At 37.1% G+C, this 22,576-nt stretch overlaps 1 long non-coding RNA gene across 4 annotated transcripts in view; it reads left to right on the top strand.

The window, feature by feature from the left end:
• The window catches only part of LOC135419439 (uncharacterized), a 33,599-nt gene extending 18,133 nt beyond the window's left edge, over positions 1-15,466 (top strand). For 2 of the 4 annotated variants that reach the window (XR_010432992.1, XR_010432996.1), the window contains exon 4: positions 5,025-7,861. This is a non-coding gene — a long non-coding RNA (uncharacterized LOC135419439). Of the gene's footprint in view, positions 1-5,024; positions 7,862-10,938; positions 11,061-13,126; positions 13,310-14,200 lie in introns of those variants that run through there. The other 2 variants (XR_010432994.1, XR_010432995.1) reach the window with 2 other exon arrangements.
• The last annotated feature ends 7,110 nt before the right edge of the window (positions 15,467-22,576 follow it).

Here is a 22,576-nt window from a genome sequence, read left to right as displayed (position 1 = left end):
AGAGATTATTAATCAACGTGCTCCTTCTCCTTTTATAATTAATTAAGCAACAGTCATATAGACCAACATCTTGAACTATCTGAACCAGAGGATCAGAAAAGTTCAGTTCAGGATCGCGACAAGACTTTTAATGGCTAACACTGAGTTTATATGGTACACTTACTGCAAAGATTGCATTAAAGGAAAAGTAAGGTTAAACACCAAGCACTGGGATTTCAAATTTCCAGTATTTAAAACAATGAAAAATTAAATAGGTCTGGAAAATTTAATTCAGACCCTTTGTTCACAGGCTTTACACCATAAGTCTGTGTTTTGTTTTGTATAACAACTTGACCTCACATTGTCCTTTGCCGTCTTTTCTCCGTCCCCTCTCTCCCTCTCTTTTATTTCTCTTTCTTTTTGTTTCTTCCCCTAGTCTAATTTATTATTCCATCTTTGCTTCCTTTCTTTCTTCCTCATCCTTTAGTGTTTGCTGCAGCAGGCACAAGGAACCTCCGGGGTCTCAGTTCTCATGTCTAAGCACTATGACAGCCAAACAGTGAAATGGCAGATCCACATTAGCTTCTACTTCCCTCTCTCATATGTACTCAGTCAGTTGGTTGCTATATTAAAAATTAAAAAAAAAAAATCCAGCCATCAGTTAGGGATTTTAAGAGAATGTAAGATGTTTGGTGGTTTATGCAGGTAAATCTGACAGTGAGATTCAATCAAGCCCTGGAGAAAGGATGATTTATTATTTTTATCTAAGGTAAGGCAAAGGCAAATGGAATCACAGTCACTTATTATGAATAGAGGAATCTGTATTTACAGATGCATACGTATGTGTAAACATGCTAGCTAATAGCACACATTATTTCAGAGCTGATCTGCAGGACAGGCTTCCAGAGTAACTGCTTTCTTAGGTGCATTCACAATGGATATTTTGTCATCCTCCTCCCAGGCTTGTGGTGTCACAGGTCGTTAGTGGACATTATCTATTATGAAAGCAATCTTGAAAGCATCTTGAACTTTGAACTGCCTAAGCTCACCAGGAGCTGATCATACAGTTGAAGAACAACTTGAATTAATACTTAGCAGGCCACATGCAAATGGGACACAATGATGGCAGGGGAGATGGCTATTATCATGCTGCTGAAGTTTACTTTGAGGGACTGGTAGACAGCATGTATCACAGAATCACATGATCACTAAATGATTGGACCTCTGGAGATCATCTAGTTTAAACCACTGCTAAAGCAGCTTCACCTAGAGCAAATTGCACAGGTTGTGTACCAGGACCCCACAACGAAAGGCAAAGATGGAATGATATCCTCCATGACTGCACTAAAGGAAGAGTTCCCTTCAGTAATACTTGTCTCAAGAACAGATCCAATGCAGTTGGGCATTCTGACAGCTGCAATGGGTACAGGGCCATCACAAACGGTATACAGCCATGGTAAAGCAGCTGTGTCCCACCTCTCATAGAAATTAACTTTCCAGTGCAGAAATTACTATGTCCATTAGCTGTACAATGTAACAAAGGTGGTGTGCCTCTTTGAGGTAGTACTTGCTTCTTAAGAAATAGCATAAAACTACATCTGTAAATCAGCAGTTCTCTAGTAGCCATCCTTCAGCTGCTTTACCATTAGACAAAGTCAAGACTATCATGAACTAGCAAAAATGGGCTTTGCAGCCACATCAGAAGATTTCTGGCCCACTGTCAAGTGGCACTCAAGGTGGCATGGTCTGGAAGATGACATGGTCCTCCAAAGTCAGACAGGAAAGAAGGTATTTTTTATGACACGTTATCAGCCTGACATCTCTGTGAAGACACTGGCAAAGATTCACACTGGTGTCAATTACAGATTGACCTGTGCACTGTCTTCCAAAAAAGGAATATGAGCACAATTTCACTACCTAAGCCAGTAGTGGTAACTAAAAAAGGATATGCATGTTCCTTCCAATGTGATAATATCAATATCCATATGTAAATACACCTGTCTGGGTCATTCTTGTTAGCAAAAGCTTTTTATTCTTTCTGTTGTTGGTTGGTTTTTTTAAGCTTTCTTTCACAACCTTACTGGTAACATCTTGGTTTAGAGGTGTCAGAGTAACATGAATTCAATATTTTGTTATGTGGTGGGTCTTGAGGTCAGCACATTGTAGACATTACAGGAATGCTGTGATTGCTATGCAGCCCTTATTAGGGTGATCACTGAAGGTTTAAAGGGTAAGAGACATTCTGAAGCCAGCCAGTCTTACATACCATATAGATGCACCCAGATGTTCTAGAGATGCCTTAGGAATCTGAAGCATCAACAAGAGGAATCACACCAAGTTTGGGACTCTGTGAGTGCAGCAGAACTTGAAAGGGCCCTAAGAGCCCTTGGGGTATAAAAGCATAACAGGCAGAGCTGAGCACAACTATCCATTATGCCTCCACTCCCAAGGTATAGATGCACATTTTTCAAGTATGTTGGGGATTAGTTATCGTAATAGCTGTGCATGGAGTTATATTGACAGAAAGTAATGAAAATGTTGCCTAAATTGGCCACTTCATAGAATCACAGAATATTCTGAGTTGGAAGGGACCCACAAGGGTCATCAAAGTCAAACTTCTGGCCCTGCACAGGACAGAATCACATCATGTGCCTAAGAGCATTGTCCAAATGCTTCTTCCAATCTTCACAAAACTAGCTACTAAAATATTTACAGGCATGCCATAAGATGGAATAATTAAGTGTAACATTAATGGATTTCATAGTAGGTGGTATGAGTATCCTGTAAGTGTATGAGTAGCCTGTAACAGCATATTTTTGCTTTCAAATTCCCCAGACAATGTGAGATTTTTTCTTGGTATGGTCTTGCCTTCACATTAAGCACCATCATACCTCAAAGACCACATAGATGTTTGGTTGCCTTCTCAGCCAACCAGTTAAGGAGAAGCACTATGTGCCTATATACTCACTGACAAGCAAAAAGAAAGACTGCAGTCGTTTACATCCTTTTATTTGTTTTAGGTTAACTTGGCCTCATTGACCTCATTAGGTTAACTTGGTACCTCTTTGTACTTGAGGAATATTTCAATTAAAAAGCAGACTACAGAACAAATTGTTTGCTACCAAAATACAATGCAGGTTTTTCGGAGCATTATTATTATTATTAAAAAAATAATATTATTAATTTAATAATATGCAGTATTATGAATGTTGTACCACAGTTTAGTAAAGTACACTTGAGTGCTTCTCAGTATTAGCAGGGCTTATGGACTGACTGATAAGCCTCCAGTGAAAAATCTTAAAGCACAAAAACAAGTAAATCAATGGAAAGGTACATACAGCTTGTTGTTTTCATTAATTTTGCACAAGTCAGCTATAATACAAATATTTCATTTGTGGCTGCATCCAGGGTGTCTCATATGCTTGTGCACAGGACACAAAAGATAAATCCAGAATTATAAAATCCACCATACTTTCCCCCATGATTCATGATTATACGGGATTTGTTTTCTCAAATTGTTTACATTTTTTGCAATCTTTAATACCCATATAATTTCATATAAATATAAGATGCTTAAACATCGATGCTTAAAATACTCTGAATCTTATGAAAAGAAAAATAATGTGCAATTTACTAAAGAACACCAAAGGGAAGTGGCACTCTTAGTCAGAATTTGAAAACTATTAATAAAAAAATGTCTTTGGAGATTGCAAGCACCCTTGGCAGTAAAAGGGCTTAATGTTTTTGTTTCTTCTTTAGTGCAATGAAAGCAAATGATTTCTATGGGGAATAGTCTTAATTCAGTGCTGCATATTCCATTACCTAAACCAATAGTGGTTTTTAATGCAATATGTTCGAGATATTCATAAGAAGTAATTTTTTTCATAAAGTTTTCTGCAAAAAAACAAAACAATGAGAAATGAATAATTCATATGTTTCACAGGAACAGGGACACATTTCATTTACTTGTAAAAATAAAAAAAATGTATGTTGTAAAGTGGTCCGTGTAATATTGGATTAAATTCAGTGTTATTAAAAGTTGGTGTGACCTTGAGGCCTAAGGTTCAGGAAAGAAAACTACTAAAACTGTACAGAAAAAAACAACTTTGAGGTCTGCTATAGAAAAAGTAGAAGACTGGAGAATATGGTTTAAAAAATTTTGTATGAAATATTTTCTGTCAGTGAGAACAGTGAGTCCTCTTTTAGAAATGTGCAAACTGATATTAGTCCTTATCCACTTCAATTCATCAAAATAGTTCTACAATTACAAAAAATTTTAAAGGGGTATTTTATTTTAAAACATACAGAATTTGATTTTTTTCAGTTCTTTTCTATTGCAGGTTTAGATTCAGAATTTACAATTGTTTCTTAATATTGTATTGGGTTAACTGCTGAGTGAATAATAGGGTAAATGAAGCTGGAAGGGAACTCTCAATATCAGCTAGTCCATCCCCCTGCTCCAAGCAGGGCTGTCTTCAAAGTTAGAGTAGGTTGCTCAGGGCTTTGCTCAACTGAGCTCTGAAATTCTCCAAGGATGGAGATGCCACAGCCTCTATGGCAAAACCATGACCTAATGATATAATGATATAATAGTATTATTCCTAGACCTGCCTTTTTAGTTTTTTAATATGTGGGGTTTGTATCTGAATTCCAACTTTAAATCCTGTTTACATGACACCTAAAGCTGTACAGGTCCTGAATTTCTTGCTGCTAGGTCAGTGTGTTGAATGCATTTCTGTTGCTTTCAGTATTTTAATTATATGTATGCAAAAGACACGTCAATAGACAAAAAATATAATACTTTTAGGATGTCTTCAGTGTGTACAGCAATCTAATGCTGAATTCATTGCGGTAGTGCTGAATAAGTTTAGTATGCTTGAAAGTGTTTAACATAATAACTATACCAAGTATTACTTCTATGGAATAAGTACATTAGTTTAAGTCCTTTCCATCTTCTTAAAGTAGTAATTAAAGTTTAATGTCAATAGATAATTCACTAGAAAATGCTCATTTTCATTCTTTTTCTTTTTTTTTTCTCCTAAAAGAAAGTAAAAAATCGTCTTTTTCTCCCAGAAGAATCCATAAACGCTACAAGTCTGGCACATTACGAGTCTCTTGGTTGACTAAACTCAAATTAACTAAACTTATATCACTAATTTCTAGGTTCTGAAGAGGAATTCTAGTTATTCCTTGAGAAACAATATTTTTGACATTTGAAAGAATATCTGCATCTTTGAGAGATGGTATGCATTATTGTAGACACAGATTGGGAAGACCTGTTTTGGAGATGATGAGGAAAGTCAAACCAAATTGTGGTAAGTTCTGTAGGCACTCATGAGAAGCTAAAGACAATGGAGTGGTGCCATAAATTTTTATTTTATTCAAGGTGGGGGAGACGTTGCACTATCTAGCACTCCTTCTGCTGAAAATATCAAGCGCAGAGAAAGTGATGAGTTTGGTTTTTAGTATCCACCCTAAATTCAATCAGCAAGATTAAAATCCACTTCGATGTGCATGCAAAGCATGTATCTCCTACAAACAGAAAATGCATTCTGAGTGCTCTTTCATCTGCCACAGTAGACTGGAGTTACACTGCTCACCACTCAAGAAATAATTTAAGTTGATGGTGGTGGGTTTGGCTTTTCTGCTTTGTTTTTATGTTTGTTTGGTTTGGTTTTGGTTTGGTTTGTTTTTTTGTTGGTTTTGTTTGTTTGTTTGTTTGTGGGTTTTGTTGTTGTTGTTGTTTTGTTTTGTTTTAATTATTTTTTTTCTATTTTTATCTTAAAGCTGCTCTGTTATTGTGAAACCCTAATGGTCTTCACACAGCCAGAATATGTGAAGTTATCCATTATGACAATGTTATTAATTCACTGTAACAATAAACCATGACTATCTCTAGTGCTTTCTGCATGTTGAAATTCATATAATTATATTAGTTAATAATGGGGGATTTCTATTTGTTCTCCTTTGTTGTTTTGGGTATTTTTTTCCAAAGAGCTCTTCATGAAACTTTCAAGTGTCTCCTACCCATGATTCCTTGTAGGTGCTAGGTTGTCTTATCACATGTAGTGTAAGGAATCCCTTTTTCCTTCTCCTTTTCTTTTTTTAATGAGTGTAACTACTACTTGAAAACTCTATTCACCTTCTTTTGAGAAAGCACATAAAAATACAAAATCTCTTCAAAATTAAGCAGTCCATAATAATAAAATAGAACAAGACAGTGTTTATCTATTGACACTAGCATGATACGTTCAGCTAAATTGAAATTTGGATTATATATCTTTCTGCGTGTATTTAGAAAAACATTTACCCAACCACAACCTTTACTTCAGTTTCTTGAAGGATAGATTTGCTTTATTCTTACCTCAGTGAGTTCACAAACTATCCAGCCTGGCCTGCAACAAAGGAAAAAGTTCCTTTGTAGTGATGCTATTAAAATGAATTTGAAAGAACTGGCCACACAATTGCTACGAATTTTCCTCCATCAGTTTTAGGTAGTGCTCTAAGATTTCTATCTGAGATTTCCTAGGGAAAAAGGTAGGTCCCAGGACCTCTACTTTTTTCCAGTTTACCTACAACACATGCAACCTAACATGGCTTAAGCTATGGAAACAAAGTGTTGATTCTCGTTAAGAACAATGTCAAAGATTGGAGCTATGATGCAGATGATCAATTTGCTAAGATGATTTGGGTTTAGCATAACACAAACATGCAAACATGCAAACATTTGTCATCTGGAAAACATAACAGAGTTTCCTGTCTCCAAAGTCAGACAGGAAAGAAGGTATTTTTTATGACATGTTATCAGCCTGACTTATCTCTTCGTTAAGACACTGGCAAAGAAAGATTCACACTGGTGTCAATTACAGATTGACCTGTGCACTGCCTTCCACAAAAGGAATATGAGCACAATTTCACTACCTAAGCCAGTAGTGGTAACTGAAAAAGGATATGCATGTTCCTTCCAATGTGATAATATCAATATCCAATATCCATATGTAAATACACCTGTCTGAGTCATTCTTGTTAGTAAAAGCTTTTAATTCTTTTGGTTGTTGGTTGGCTTTCTTCCCTGAGAAATATATTCAATTTTCAACAAAAAAAACCCTATAGAGAGTAATGTTTTCTACAATCCCCCTGAAGAATTTCCATAAGAACCCCAAAAGTTTAGAAGAAAATTACCTGAGTAATTTTATTTTGCCAAATATCTTTACTAGTTAGTGCTAGTCACTCCAGTAAGAGCATAATACAATATTGATTATTAGAATTCCATAAGCAGGGAAAAATCTTACTGCATTATACTCTTCACTGTAAATTTCAGGAAGATTTATACTTCTTTTCCTATACTCTATCCAAAAGAGTTGATTATGAATATACAACAGTAAAGACCCAGGAATAAAAATGTTTTAACAGCAGTTTATACTCCAATTTAACAAACAAATAATATCTTCAACTACATCATGTATTAACTATGACACAGCTGCTTCTTTTTATAAGGGTTTGAGAGATAATACAGTAAGAATGCATCCTGTCAGGCTGCTTTATCCTCACTTCTTGGGTTTGGAGAAGGATGGAAGCAGGGGGTTGCTTTGTGATACATGCCATCTCCCTGAATTTAAGAAGAGTTTTACATCTCTTCCACACATATAATCCTTTTGATGAACCCTCTAGAAATAAGACCCCAAAAGAAGGAAGGGGAGGAAGTGAGTACCTTTTTTGCACAGTGCAGACATTTTTGGTAGGGAACAACCTCTGTCCCTCACTCATCCTCTGTGTTGTGTGATCTGCAGGCAGAGATTCATGTGTGAAATAAGGTAAAGTGCAGAGAAAAGCAATATCTCTCAACTGTGTCATAACTAAGATGACTTATTTCTTTAGAGTATATATATGTATGTACACACATAAATTTAGCTGGAGCTGGAATAAAAGTGCATAGGAAGGCATAAGAATATTTTATTATCTTCTACTACTAGAAAGCCATTCCTTTCATTCTTTAGCACTTACGTACAATTGGACATGACCTTTATCTCCTGAAGCATCTTTTTGCTACAGAGAGATTTCTTGAATTTATTCTGGCGTTCAAATTCACTTGCCTATTTGATTATTCATTGGTTTAGATCATATATATCCTTGATTTTCAGGCAAATCATGATCAAGTGCAGGACCTCTGTCTATTCACCAGCTTACTTGTGTCTGTTGTGATGGCTTGTAGCTGCATACCCACAAAGCCACGGCATGTCATTTTACTTCTGTGTTTTCACTTGCTCAGCATATCCTCCCCTGATACCTAAATTTAGATTCAGTAACAATTAATTGCACAAGTTGTAATGCTGACAGGGTAGATGGTTCTGTGGTGATATTGTCTCTGATGTGCTGAACACTGCACAAGACAGAGAAGAAGCCTTTAATGTATTAAACTTAACAAGATGACAATTAATGGAGAACATGGCTTTCTGGATGTGTTTCAAGCTTGCATTTAAAACATGAGCATAAACTCTTTTGCAATCTGAACTGTTTTCTATATAAGTTTCCTAATTGGGATTGAGAGCTTCTAATGATACTGACCTGACATCAAGCCACTCACTAGGTTTGATTTAGTAAAGGGATGAGCACTCTGGACCAAATTCTGCAAGCACTTCTTACTCACATACCTTACTTTAAGCCACATGAATAGTTCCTTTTAAGACAAAAATCTTTCTTGTGCTCTCAGGTTGAACATGTACTCTGCTGCTTTGCAGGAGAGCGCATTGCTCTCAGTAGCTTTTCACCCACAACAATTTAATTATCTTATCCAATATCTTGTTGTTTGGCCTCTAGGTAAGTCATTTAGACCAAAGACCTCTCTAAACCTTCTTTCTCTTTCTGTCTGTTTAATTAATGCTCCATTTTTTTAAGCTGCTGCAAGTGCTGCTATGCCAGACAATGTGGTTTGGATTAACTTGATGTTATTTAAAATTTACTTCCTTTCAGCAAGTTAGGAGACACCCAAAGAAGACATGCTGAAAACTAAGTAGAGATTTTGCATCAAGTTTAAGTTAAACACATATGTCTAAACAATCTTCTTGAGTTTCCCTGTTATCACGCATCACCTGAACTGTGTCTGTCCTGATGTGGCAAAGCACAAGGAGAAAGGAATCACAGGCCCACTGTGTCTGTGTATTTTCTCTTAAGTGTGGGGCATATGTTACATAATAAATTTCACTGCAATTTAAGTGTAGTCAGATTATTTTGAGTTTGCCTTGAATATTAACACATATCTGCCCATTACGATGATCAAACTGAAAAAGCTTAAATGTTATCAAACTGTGGCAGCTAGTTCACATGTCTCGTAAAATACTTCTAGGACCCATTTATGCCAAGTTCGTGCAAGTTTCTCATGTATACAAGTTTCATCTTAGATCAAGGCATCCTGTGATCATGTGTCACGCATCCGTAATAGCATTACAAACAGGGTAACAAGTGGCCAGACTTAGCACAAATGCAGCTGTGGGAAGTCCAACCTAGTGAAATCTAGTTTATCTGAAGTCTAGTTTATGAATGTTCTTGCAAGACAGCTAACACAGTACTGCACCTTCAAATGATACATCAGTGGCCTTTTGCTTCCTACAGTGAAAAGAAACGTAGACCACAGCACAGAAAATCAGTTCGGGAAAGTTCCTTGTGACAAAAATGCATTCTTGCTTAAGAGCATCTAGCATACTCTCCCCAACCCAAAACCACAGAGGGTAAAGTGACAAGTAAGTCTCCTTCTCTAAAGCTGTAATGAAGAGCTATATTAACAAGGCAATAAAAAAAGCTTGTAATAAATTAACTGCTTAGTTTTTTCAGGGAACATAAAATTTTTTCCTCAGTTTCAGCCCATTCAATCCTCTGCGCTAAAATGCTCCCAATGGCTGGCAGTTGCTTGGTCCCATGGGGAAGCCATGCTCTCCCTGTGGGAGGTCTGCTGAGGATGTTGCCCACCCATGGCATGAAATATGCAATGTCTGTCTTCTCTACCCACCCACAGCGCAGCAACAGGGAGCCCAGAAAGCTTACTTAATACCTCCCCATTTGTGTGCAATTTCTTTCTGTTTCTGCAGAAACAGAATATCAACATCACCCTTGCAAAGATAAGAAAGAACCAGGCTAAAGTATGACCTTCACTTCCATACAGTCATTTTATCATGGCTATATATTAGTGAGTCGCAGGATCCTAAAGAGCAGCAGATATGACATTCATATGCTCATGTTATTGGTTAATTGTTTCCTATATATCAAATTCAGTAGGCTGAACCTCTTGATAGGAAATTTTTTGGTACAAAAGTGTATGTGCATGCACACTCACGAATGTGTGTGCATATACATAAGGTGTGCACATGTGTGTTGAACAGCTCCCCATGAGAAGTGATGTTTTAACAGTGTGTTTGCTGGAGTAAATGGTGCTCACACAGTTCCCAAGCAGATGTAAGTTACCCATATGCTGTGCTTTTTTATCTCTTAAACCAGATTTACTGTGAAATTGTGTGCAGTATGAGATGGTGATTTTTAGCTTATCTATTTATCTCTACTGGGACTTGGATTTTTGTCTTGCTTTACTTGTCTGTGAGCCTCCCAGTAGAAGATTCATTTGCATTCACTGAGATGATAAACAGTTTCTATTCTCCAGTCCTGTTATCATTTTCTATTACTTTTTTTTTAAATCAATTATTTTTATTCATTGATAACCAGGCTTGTAAAAACAACTTTGAATAACCAGCACACTAAAACACCCACTAGAAAACAGTTTACAAGAAATATCTGTCCCCTGCCCTTTGATGAGTTTTCATCCTATTCTAAGCAAACATTTTGGAACCAAGTCCTTTATCCTAGGCTGTCCAACACCTAGATACAGATGCACCCATCTATCTATCTGTCTGTCTATCTATCTACCTAGCTATTTACCTTTGGTTTGCTAATTGAAACATTTTTCCTGGATAGGTTGCTTTCTCGGCAGTTATTTGCAACATCTGAAACAAAGTGAACATAGAAAGGACCAACTTTGGGAAGTTTTTCTTTAAATGCTCACATCCTCAGTGCTTCATATTCTCAGGAAAAAAAAAGTAAGTGAAAAATGAACAAGTCATGGATTTTCAATGCTCTAATGACTTATACTAATGTATTCCTTCCTCTAAATACAGATTTCTATTTAAAATTCAGTATGCAGGGGTATTATGAATTCTAGTTTAATAGATTCCAAATAATTGCCCTTTAGAAATGATGAATAGCTGTTTAAAGCCACTGATAAGAATATACTATTTCTCCCCTAACAATGGACCTTCTACATTAACTGTATCATATATGCTGGAAATTAGTTTATTAATTTTTTTTATTGATATGCAAACTACAAGCTGATGGCAGATGGCAAATAACCCCTTTACTCTAACACCAAACCCTCCAAAAAAAAGCCTTGTCTCTGCTACAGTTCTTGTAGGGGGACAAAAAAGAGAGATAAGAAGATAGCTTTTATATTGAAGGCAGGCCACTGAAATGCAGATGATGCCATTCTCTCTTGCACTCAGTTTTCAGATTTTCTGGCATAAAAAGAATAAGATATAAGATTGAATTAATGACCAGATTTTGCAGAACTGCAATTCAAGATGCTTTCTCTCTGCTGTTCATGCTATCTCTGAGTGGCCTTTAAAACAACTATTCTAGACTTGTTCTTTCATTTAAAAGACAAGCATCCAGAAATACTGAAATTAAAAATACATTATTCATATATTCAACATAGGAATGACCTGACAAAAAATTTCACTTAACAGAGCTGATGGTTTCTTCATAACATATGAAACGCTTTGAAAATACCAAACAAAATAGATTAAATGCATCTGCAGTTTTGAATTTGCAGTTATCATAAAACATGACACTGGAAGTTTCTGAGGTTGTATGTGTTTTGTGTACTAAACACACCTGCTGTACTTAAATGCAGCACTTGAAAAAATATATGCAAAATGTGAATATATTAGAAAGCTAACACCTTTTTACTTAAAAACTTGGGGGAGGATGTGTGTTTTGAAGTATTATTTCAAATATTTAGGGAAATATACAAAGATATTGTACACCAACAATAGTGCTTTTAACAAATAATGAGGTAATGCGAAGCTATAATATAGTGCTATACATAAATAAACGGTTTTTCATTGCATAATTGTTGGGTTATACCAAGCTTTTAGATTACTGGTAGAAATAAAACACTTAGTGGATGAAAATTGAATGTATATACATATATATATATATAGGATTAAGAAACTGGTATTTCCTATCATGCGCATATTATGCAATGGAGCATCCTAGTACTAGTGCTCACTTGCTCTTTCTGTTCATATGTGACTGCATGTAACTGCATTTCTGTACAGAGAATTCATCTCAGCTAAATTTTGTCTGTTGAAAAAATATTTACCAGTGTCCGTACTTGCTAAAGCTAACAGCAAAAAGAAAACCTCTTTATTAGAGGTTAGAAAGTTACTGTAAGAACTGTTCTACTTTTCTCGTTGCCATCAATCCTACATACAAGGAACTTAAATTTCCAATTAATTTCTCTTGGCAAAGTTACCAGCAGCACAAAAGGTCCTAAAAGTGCGTTAAAGCAGTTTTAAGTCTTAACCATAGTTGCATCTATAATGCTTGGCTCTGGTCCCTTTAGCCTTTTATTTTTTTTCTATAGGATCAGGGCAGTTACCCCCATCTCAGGGCCTTTTCTTCCTCCCTCTGGGGTAGGCTGCCTTCTCCACACACCACTGGTACCCAGAAAAGAATGGTTCTTCTGTTTGTCTGGCCGACTGCATATTGCATCCATTGCTCCATTCAGCCTGTCTTTTCAGGTCTGGTAGCTTCTGTACAACTTAGCTTTTGTGCTCTACTGCCAGGGCTTTTCTGAAGCCAGACGCTTTTTGAAAAGAGGGTATATTTGCATAAACAATACCATGTGAGGAGGTCTGCTGGAAAGAAAATCAAAATTCAGCTGAGCGAATCTTCCTGAACAACTCATTTCTTGCAACCAACACCTCCTATCGTTACCATCTGTGTACTAAATTATGGCTGAAAGCGTGTGCTGCTCTTTCTTTTCGTTTGCTCTTGTGTACAGATTCCTCATATCAGCTGAAGTATATTTTGTTTTCAAATTTAGGCTGAACAGAGACCCTTAAACAGAATTCAGTATATGGAATGAGGAAAATATAGTTATATTAAATAAGGAACAGAAGGCCCGCCATGCATTAGATAGCTTGCAACCCAGATTGGATTTGTACTGAAGGCTCATCAAAATGCATATCAGAAAGAAGATCTACCCATCAGCTTGCTGAGATTTCAGGTCAGTGATGGCAGGGCAGCTTTATCAGGAGAGAGCAGGGAGAAGAAGGCTTACTGCTGCGAATGATAGCTGAAGGAATCATTCTGGAAAATATGTGGTCTTAAATCTTGAGTGGCTTAAAATATTGGATATACTGAGCACATGTGTATATGTATCCACATAAACACAAAAATAAAGAGTTCATACATATGTATACGAGTGAATTCATGTATATTTCTATGCACAAGCAAACATGCACACGTGGTCTGTGCTACAGCCCCTGTGTGCATTTACAATATCCTACACATGGGAATAAAAATAATTAGGCTAACCCTGAAAAAAAGCAGGCAGGCAAATCAAAAGTAGCCACACGGAAAAAAGGAAGAATAGACTTTCATAAGCCACTGCTCAAATCTCCCGCTTATTTGCATTTTTTTATTCAAATATCTAGCTAGGTAACGCATCTCTCACTATTTCATTAAATCTCAATCTTAATTTTGTTTTCTTACTCAGATGCTTTGGATATAATTAATAACAATATTTAAAATGTGTCTCCCCCACTGTATTAGGTCTGCACATACAGCATCTAGTGTTTTGCACTGCCTATTAAATCACACTCATATATCAGAAAAATGGTGCTTATGGATGTGTTCAGCATACAAAACTATCACAGATGAGGGGTTTTTCTTCTATCCTGCTGCCTTGATCACTGCCCACTTTCCAAGCCCTAGTGTCAAACGGATTGGGAGCAGACAGATTGCCTCTGACTGTTGGCTCTATCCATGTGTTGGAACAGTGTGCATATGGGATTTTTGTGGGCATTTTTAATTGTTCTGGTTTCTTCCTGCACAAAATCCAGTGCAAGGGGCAAGTTTGAACAGAAGATCTCATATCATGTCTTTTCACTTACAGACAGGCATCCGATCAAACTGGTTCCCAAATGTCTGAAGTAGCCCCTTGCCATGAATCAAATTACACTTCTGTCACAGGGCTCCAGTTATGCTTGTGTCTTACCCTGAGGAGGTATCCAAGCAGACAGCTAGCAGAAATCTGGAAGACCATACATTCACCCCTTCATTTCCAAGTCCCCTGTAAGATGTGGAGCTTTATTATACTTACCTGGAATGTGAAGCGGTCCATTTCATACAACACTGGAAAACGAAGGTCAATGAAGATCCTTAAAGAAATTGGGCTTAGTAATAGTGACTCTTTTCGTCAGATTTCATTTTGGGGGAATCATTCCTATAATTCTCTGCTTTTCTGAGGATTTTCTCTATATTACCTTCACAACCCTGACCAAGAAAAAGAAAAAAAAAAGGAAAATAAAGTCACAGAAGAAATAATAATGTTTATGTAAGAGAGACATTGCCTGATTAATATTAGCTGTTTGCTCATTATAGTGCAAGAAAAATTAGAGAGGAGGGGATGGTTGGAAGTGGGAGAGAAGGAAGAGTGAACTCCATATTTTTTGCAGAATGTATTTTTCATGGAGTCTGCAAAACGCTTTGGAGGGGGGTTTGCATGACTGAATTTTGTAATCCCCATAACTTGGAAATCAATAAGATAAATGGAGGAGAAATGAACAGCTAGTGGCCTCAGTCTTGATGATTTGAGGATAAATCCTTTTAATAAACATGAAACTGCAGCAGAGCAGAAACTCTAAGTCCTACTTTTGATTTAAAGATGTTTATCTCTCTATCTGCTACATTTCTCAGATTTTATTCTCCTCGTATCTTTTCAATTTTATCTCTCTGGTTACCCATATGGTTAATTGTTTTTTGCATTTATTCTTCAAAGATGAAGCATGTGCATACGTACATAACACATTAATATATGCAAGCAGTGGGGACATATAGTTTGGCTTTGTAGTAGCTCCCAAGAAGACTTAATGGAAAATCACTGTCATCCTATAGTCATTTTGTTTATGCTTGAAACATGCTGTTGTCTGTATAGCAGAATCACATAGGTGAAAGGTAGAAGAAAATAAGGGCAATTTCACTTAAGGAAAACTTACTTACAGAGAGATTTTGCTGGTGATGGTGATCACAAAGAAACTATTACAAAAAATGAAGCAAACTGCACCAGTTTCTCAGCATTAGAACTCCTTCACTAGTTAATCCATCAGAACTGAGATTTGTCAAGGCTTGTTTTACGTAATAAATGTTTGATTAATTTGTACATTTCTACAATATAACAGAAATAATTTGGAAGTTCAAGATTTAATATCCAGGCTTCCTTTATATACACAAGGGGGGAAAATACATTTAGATCTCTCATTTATTTTCCAATTAACTGTTCTTTATCCGTGCATTAATATTACAGATGTCTCAAGAATAATTAAAACAGATAAGCAATTTATAAAATCTTCACATTTCATGCTAATTACCATAATGTAATGTTACATTTTTATTAGCAGCTTTTGTTCCCTCCCCCCACTGTTAACTTCTAGGAACCCTGGGGCCTGAGCCAGTCAGCATGTTATAAATCTTTGTTAAAATACGACACGAAGCTAAGAAGCTTGCAACAAAGCAAATTGGACAGTGATGGAGCTCTCCTTTCTTTACCTTCATTTCCCAACAGCCAGCCTGTCATCAAATATGAAAACAATGATGGCTTTCCACAGTTTCTCACTGTGAAGGCTAAAGGGCTCCCAGGACAGAGGGCTGTGAGGATGGGCTTTGAAGTTGTCGGTCCATGAGAAAGACAGAGGAGAGCAAATTGATCCAAAGATCCTGATACAGACCTAAGTCACAGGCCCAGGAAGTGACTGTAGAGTCAACATACATAGTACCACTATATCACACAATTATATTCACAAGAAATTAAGTCCCATCTCAAAATGAGCTGGCTCGTTTGTTCTCATCATTTCTATGCAGGATTACTATCAGAATTCAAAAATAAGCATTCAAGGGGGAATTCCTAGAGATGCTTAATGTTCAAGCCATCAAGTGAGAGAATAGAAGTGCCACACATGAGCTCTTCCACACCTCTGTTCCAGACTTCGCTGGAACCATACTCACAGTCAAGCTAAACACCACGGTTATCGTGAGCAGTTTGGAATAAGAAGTAAAAATAGTTTACATTGATAAAGAGGTTCACTTTGCTGAAATATGCAACTTCATATCATTAAAATTAAGTACCTCCTCAAGTGTTTAAAAGGATAGGATAAACTTGTCCAGTGAATGAGCAACAATATCAGCTTCTCTGGTAGCAATACAAGTGGCCAGCACATTAGCATGTGCACACACAGAGGCGCACACATGTATCCACGCCATTCTACTCTGGTGCTGCACAGCAGAGCCAAACACTCAAGTGTGCTACTAGTTGCATGTCTTAGCAGCCTCTTTCAGATCAGCCTTTAAGCAGTAATTTGTGTCATAATGAAGATAATGTACCTCCATATGTTTCAAAAATACACTCATCTAAGCTTTCAGAAATAATAATGTAGTTTATGTTTCATTTTGTTTTTATTCCCGAAACAGACTTTAATATAAGGTGGTGGAAATGAGATAAAATGAGATAAAACAGCTTGCTCCAGTGCCAAGTCCTGAAACCTTAATTTAAGGAGAAGAGTACGTATGTGTATCTCCTCAGCTACTATCCAGTCTATTGATTCAAAGCTACAAGACCTTTTTTGTATTACTTAATTTATTTTTATTTATTGCAACATTGATAGAATTCAAACTGCATTGGATAATGTACTAGATAAGATACCTTTTTAAAACCTCTTACTGAGATCCTATTGGGACTGGCATGTAATTGAAAACACTTAATGGAATATTTCAGGGCATATTGCCAGAGAATGAACAAGAGAACCACATTTTATTTTAAAATGCCATAGAAAAATCACTAAAATTATCGTTGCTCTGGCTTAGTGTAGAAGAGGATGGGTATTATAATTTACATAGACTTTCTTTCTGAAATTATTTTCTCTCCTTGTTACATTTGACAAGTCACCCACTGTCTTTTCAGAAATGCCTGACATTCTTTTTAATTAAGTAGCGAGGGGTGACAAGCAATACATTTTTTTAAAGATTGCTGAATGCATTGGGTGTGTTTTCAGCCTGGGGCCCAAATCCCCAGCTGGTTTGTTCTATTGGGAAGAAATTTCAGTGATTACAACTTCTGCCTTGACCTATTCTATGATGGTACAAAGCCAAATTGTAATACTCTTTGTTAGTACTTGCTTTTCACTGTCCTTACTTCTGTTAAGCCAGAATAATATTTGGGTCTTGGAGGGCTCAGAACTGTTAAGTTCTAAGGTTTCTGATAACAATACAGAAAAATACAGACAAGAGACTTTTCAAACTGGAGGTTTTATCATGAATTTCCTGGGTGCTTGCTTGCACAGCCCCAGAAAAGGAGACATCCTTCTTTATTTGTTGTAAGTCAATTGAGGAACAGAGAGTTTAACTGGCTTCCCTTCAGTCACACAACAGACTACCTAGAAAGCTAGGAATAGCAGCCAACCTGCTTGTTTCCATAATCCTACAGACTACTGGAGATCCCTTGGAGGCAGCTAACAGCTCTACACATTCATACTGCAGATTTACCATTGAAACTCTCCCTCAAGCACTTTTGCACAAGAAAAACCTTTTGCACCAGGAAAAGAGTTTCTACCAAGAATGTAGTAGTCAGAAGTACTAAAAGACATCTTCAGCTGACACAAAAAATCTCAAATATATAAAAGAAAGGAAATTCATTTGAGATGTAAATTTTCAAAATGAGACTGTCTTTACACACAGAGTCAAGTATACACTATTTTGCTGATTCACGTTTGGCCAACCTCAAACTAGGAGCTTGTCTTCACATATGTGAAGAATTACAAGGGAAATATGTAAATGTTTAGTTGTACCAGTGCAACTGACCCTTGAGCAAAGACCCTTAAGCATTCAAATACTGTAGAGGGTTCTACCCTAACCAAATTTGTAGATTAATATTGTTTAATTCTTACTTCTTCATGCCATAAAGACAGGGTCACACGGTCCTTTTTATGGCCTGATATTAAAAATTAAGACTAAATCCAAATAAAAGGTTTCAGCTCCAGATTAAAATGTGTTTTGAGTCCTGTTTGTAGCTATGTCTTCTCAGAGAAATATCATGACATCAGTCAAACATTTTAAGGGCGTAGCTCATCCCTTGTCTATAATCCTGGACCTGGATTTACATGAACATAGGCAGGTGACCACACATAATTGCCATATGTCAAGGTATATTTGGCCGCAGGTTAGAGAAGCACATTAGTAAATAGGGCCTTCATAAATGTGCAGCAAAACCAATAAAATATAGCAAATATACTGAGATTTAGTTCATTCTTTCCTCTTGTTGATTTTGTGCTGCTATCAGCTAATATTCCCTGTAGGCAGATTTTTCCCACTGGGTGCTCAGAAATTATGAGGTTCACTGGAACTGTTCTTTCTTTTTTCTGTTCCTTAAGTCCATTGAAATGACAACGCTCAATCTGGAAATTGAATGTGGTGAGGAAGCCACAAACACCAAGACTGATGTGGCTTATTAGCTTGATTCCTGTTTTGCAAAGGTCAGCCCCAAGCATTCCTTGATGCTGACAGATCTCATGTTGCAGTGATAAGCCAAATGTGGAAAATACTTGTGGTGAACAGACCTATCCATATCAGAATGAACACTGGAAAATCAACACACTCAGATTTCAGCCTATGGAATGTGTGAGCTATCTTCATTCATGGTTTTGCCAGTAGAGGTATGGGGGATTTACCACCTGCTTGGGCAACATTGCCCAATTTATTTAAAATCAAATCATGGTCTTCCTAGCTAATAAAGCAAACCAGTGTCAGCCATACCATCACTAATAATTAATGCCTCTTTTGGAATATGTTCAAACCTCTCAAATAAAACAGTTGTCTAGATAACATCCTATCTCTCACTTGCAAATCCCATGCACTTTCTCACCAAATGCTCCTGCCATTGGCTTCTGAGGCAACGTGATCAAGACTAAATAACAGACAGCATATGTTCACAGCTGGGATGTGTCAAAAGCAAGTTTTGAATCAGGGCATAGCACAGAGATGCCTAAAACAGCAGTGGCAGATATCTTCCTTACAGCCATGGTTTAAAGCCCAGGTTTGACCACATCTGCCTAAATTGACAAAATCACAGGTACCAATGACCTATTTTAGTGTCCACTCCAAGCTGGAGCGGTATATATCTTCTGGTATCTGAGGTGATAAACACACACAGGGTACAAAAATAAGTAATCAGTATTTGAATATGCCATGCAATTTCATATACCCATCATGGGGGAAGGGATTTGCAAGGGTGTACGTGCAGTGCTGCTTGCCAATAGACACAGGTTGTTTAACAGTCACCTCCAGGCAGTAAAACCGGTTGCCAGTTCAAGTGCCAGGTAATTTTACAGGATAATTATTAACCTTACTGAAGTTATTAAAGTCTAGCTACTGGGAGACTTGTGAAGTGTGAATTATCGCTATCTGTCTGACCGGGAATGATAGCTAATCCCCTCAAACATTTAATGCTGAGCTGAAGATTATCCCTCTATTTAGATATTAGAAAAATCTTCAGAAATGATCAAATTACATACAATTTTTACAGTTGTGAGAGAGTATTTACAAGATTTCTCTTCCATTCCTCCACCACCCACCCACCTCCCTTTTTACTCACCCTTCTTTCCAACAATATGTTAGGAAAACACAGTTCTGTTTCACCCCTCTCTGATATGGCCATCTTCTTGGTATACCACAAGCACCGAAGTAGAGATGTGAATCTTATTATATCTTCCATGGAGAATGTTTCTAAAGATGATAGCATAGCTAACACCCTGTGCTAAGGCAGTCAGCACAGCTTGTTCAAGGTCCCACAGTCTCCTCCCCTGCTTCCCTCCCAAAGTAAAATTTCATGTGCTGTGGATATAGTCACTTTTTTTTCCTTCTTATCAAGCCACTGGTGATGTGGTCACCTTTTTTTTCTTCCCATCACTTTCACCCACTATTCTCCCTAGTGTTGAGCTTTCAGTATCTGTCTCAAAGCCAAATGCCACTAGGGAACATTACAAGGCCAGAACCTGTGAAGGAAAGTGTGAGCAAGCTTAAAGAAAGTATCATATGCACATAGTATTGTAAAGAAATCGAGGTTAACAAGAGGGGAAGAAATTAAGAGAAGCTGTAGCTCATTTTTTGTAAAGTCTCAACCGTTTCCTTGAAAAAGGAAATGATAGAATATCACTGAAGTGTGACCTCTTGCATATGGTATTCTTCACCATTGATGTCTCAGCCCTGTCCTAACACACAACCATGTGTTTGCATATCCTTTGTCCCTGGATGCCTGTCACAGTCATCTGTGAGGAACATGATGAACTTGACTATTTCTGCAGCAATTGCAGAAATGTGGTCTCAGTACCCTCAGAGATGTTAAGGTCTTTGTTCCAAGCTGACGATGGTCCCACCCATTAAGCTCCTGTCACGTACCTGCATCCTTGCATACCAGTGTTAACTGCACAGATGGAGAGATGGTTTCCTGATGTGAGTTACTGCCATTTCCAATCCACAACTAGTGAGTGTGTGCCATTACGGAAAGCAGTAAATTTCAAAAGTCTATCCTTTGTTGATTTGTTACCCATCTCATGGCTGCTTCCTCTCCTCCCTTCCACATGTCTCTTTTGAAATAGCACATTTCTATTGGCATACTTTGAAGGGATGGTCCCTTGATTATCCTATTCCCAGATCTTTGTAACTGTCTTTTTTACCCCTCAGAGAAAAAAATGTATTGTGCTGTTGTCTTCCTTTTCACGTTAGTGCATATAAGCTTGCATTCCTCGTGCTGTTGGTTTCCTCTCTGTCCACATTATTTCTTGATACAAGATCAGGAAATATCTTCCTCAAGAACCATACAAAGGCAAAAATTTACTACTTTTATTTCACCAAAAGTGGTAAATTCATGTGACAGTGAGGTTGTAGAAAATGTAACCACACAGATTCTCCAGAGGAAACTCTTGTCTTACACAGACACAACTGGCATGTGGGTTTATTTTGATTTGGACTTTTCTGAATGTGGCACTAGATTAAATGGGGGGAGGGAGCATTACTTCGTATGCTATATCACTTTGTCTAAGCATGCTCTACTTACATACTACTTATGTGCTGTTAATAGACACTTTAGTTATTCCAGAAACTAAGAGAAAGGGGTACTTGTACCAATGCATTCTCTTTTATAGAGCATCTTGTATCTTTGTTTTATTCACTAGCTTTATCTGAGAGCTCCCAAAACACTAGCTGTCTTTTCACCTTTTACACTCTATATTATAAAGGAAAAAGAAGCCCTTTGTTACTTATTTGCCTTTTTTTATAATGGTCCTGGTGATACAGTTTGTAAACTAAAAGAATATTGGGACAGCAACATTTAAGTGAGGCTTTTAAACTACTCTTTTATATTGATGGACTTAATTTGTTGAACTTCTTGAGGTTTCTACAAGTATAATGTGAAAATTAAAATAAATTGATAAATTATTGATATTTTTTTAGTTAGAAAGAGAAATAAACTGTTGCAGTCTCTGTATATACAGGGTGGTAAGGAATCTATGTGTATAGCTATAGATTCTGCTTAATCACAGTCCAGGGACCATTGCACCTCCAAATCAGTATTATTCATTTCATAATGCATAAAGCTGAGATATGGGACTTGTTTTCCTTGGTTCCTTTCCCATAATTTTTTGGTTAATCAGGGGCATGGCTTGAGTAAATAATTTCTTCTTTTTGTTTTATTGTACCAATTTTATCCATCTGGGATTTTTCACTTTATTCACTCTCTGAAGTGAATCTATATGTGTTCAGAGAGTGCTTAGTGCACTGTGGCTTCGAGCTCAGGTAAGTCTTTAACTAATTTCTATGTAAATAACAACCAAAGGAAGAATTTGAAGCATCAGGTCCCACAAAGACTTCCTGGCTGGTGGGTGTAAGGTATGAGACTTAGCCTGTCTTTAATCTTGGAGGACTCAACCACGTGTTTGCAATGGTAAGAAAAAATCAAAGTGTAATTATATTGTGCTCACTGAGGGGAAGGGATAGAAAAGGTCAGTCTAGACAGGAAAAGTGGGTGAGAACGGTTGTTTTGCAGGTCTCTGCCTCTGAAGTCACTCTGCCAACAGACTGGCACTCTGTTATTAGACAAGAAGGCTCTTTCAACCTTAAAGTTGCCACCTGTAGCAAAAACATCTCTTTTCAGTTACATAGCGAAATATCCTGAAAATATATTACATCAAATTAATAATGCCTAATACTCAGTTTTTATATTACCTTG

This window comes from Pseudopipra pipra, chromosome 1 (genome assembly GCF_036250125.1).
Source record: "Pseudopipra pipra isolate bDixPip1 chromosome 1, bDixPip1.hap1, whole genome shotgun sequence".
NCBI lineage: Eukaryota > Metazoa > Chordata > Aves > Passeriformes > Pipridae > Pseudopipra > Pseudopipra pipra.
The sequence above is the reverse complement of the archived record's forward strand: the minus strand, read 5'-3'. Positions and strand labels throughout refer to the sequence as shown.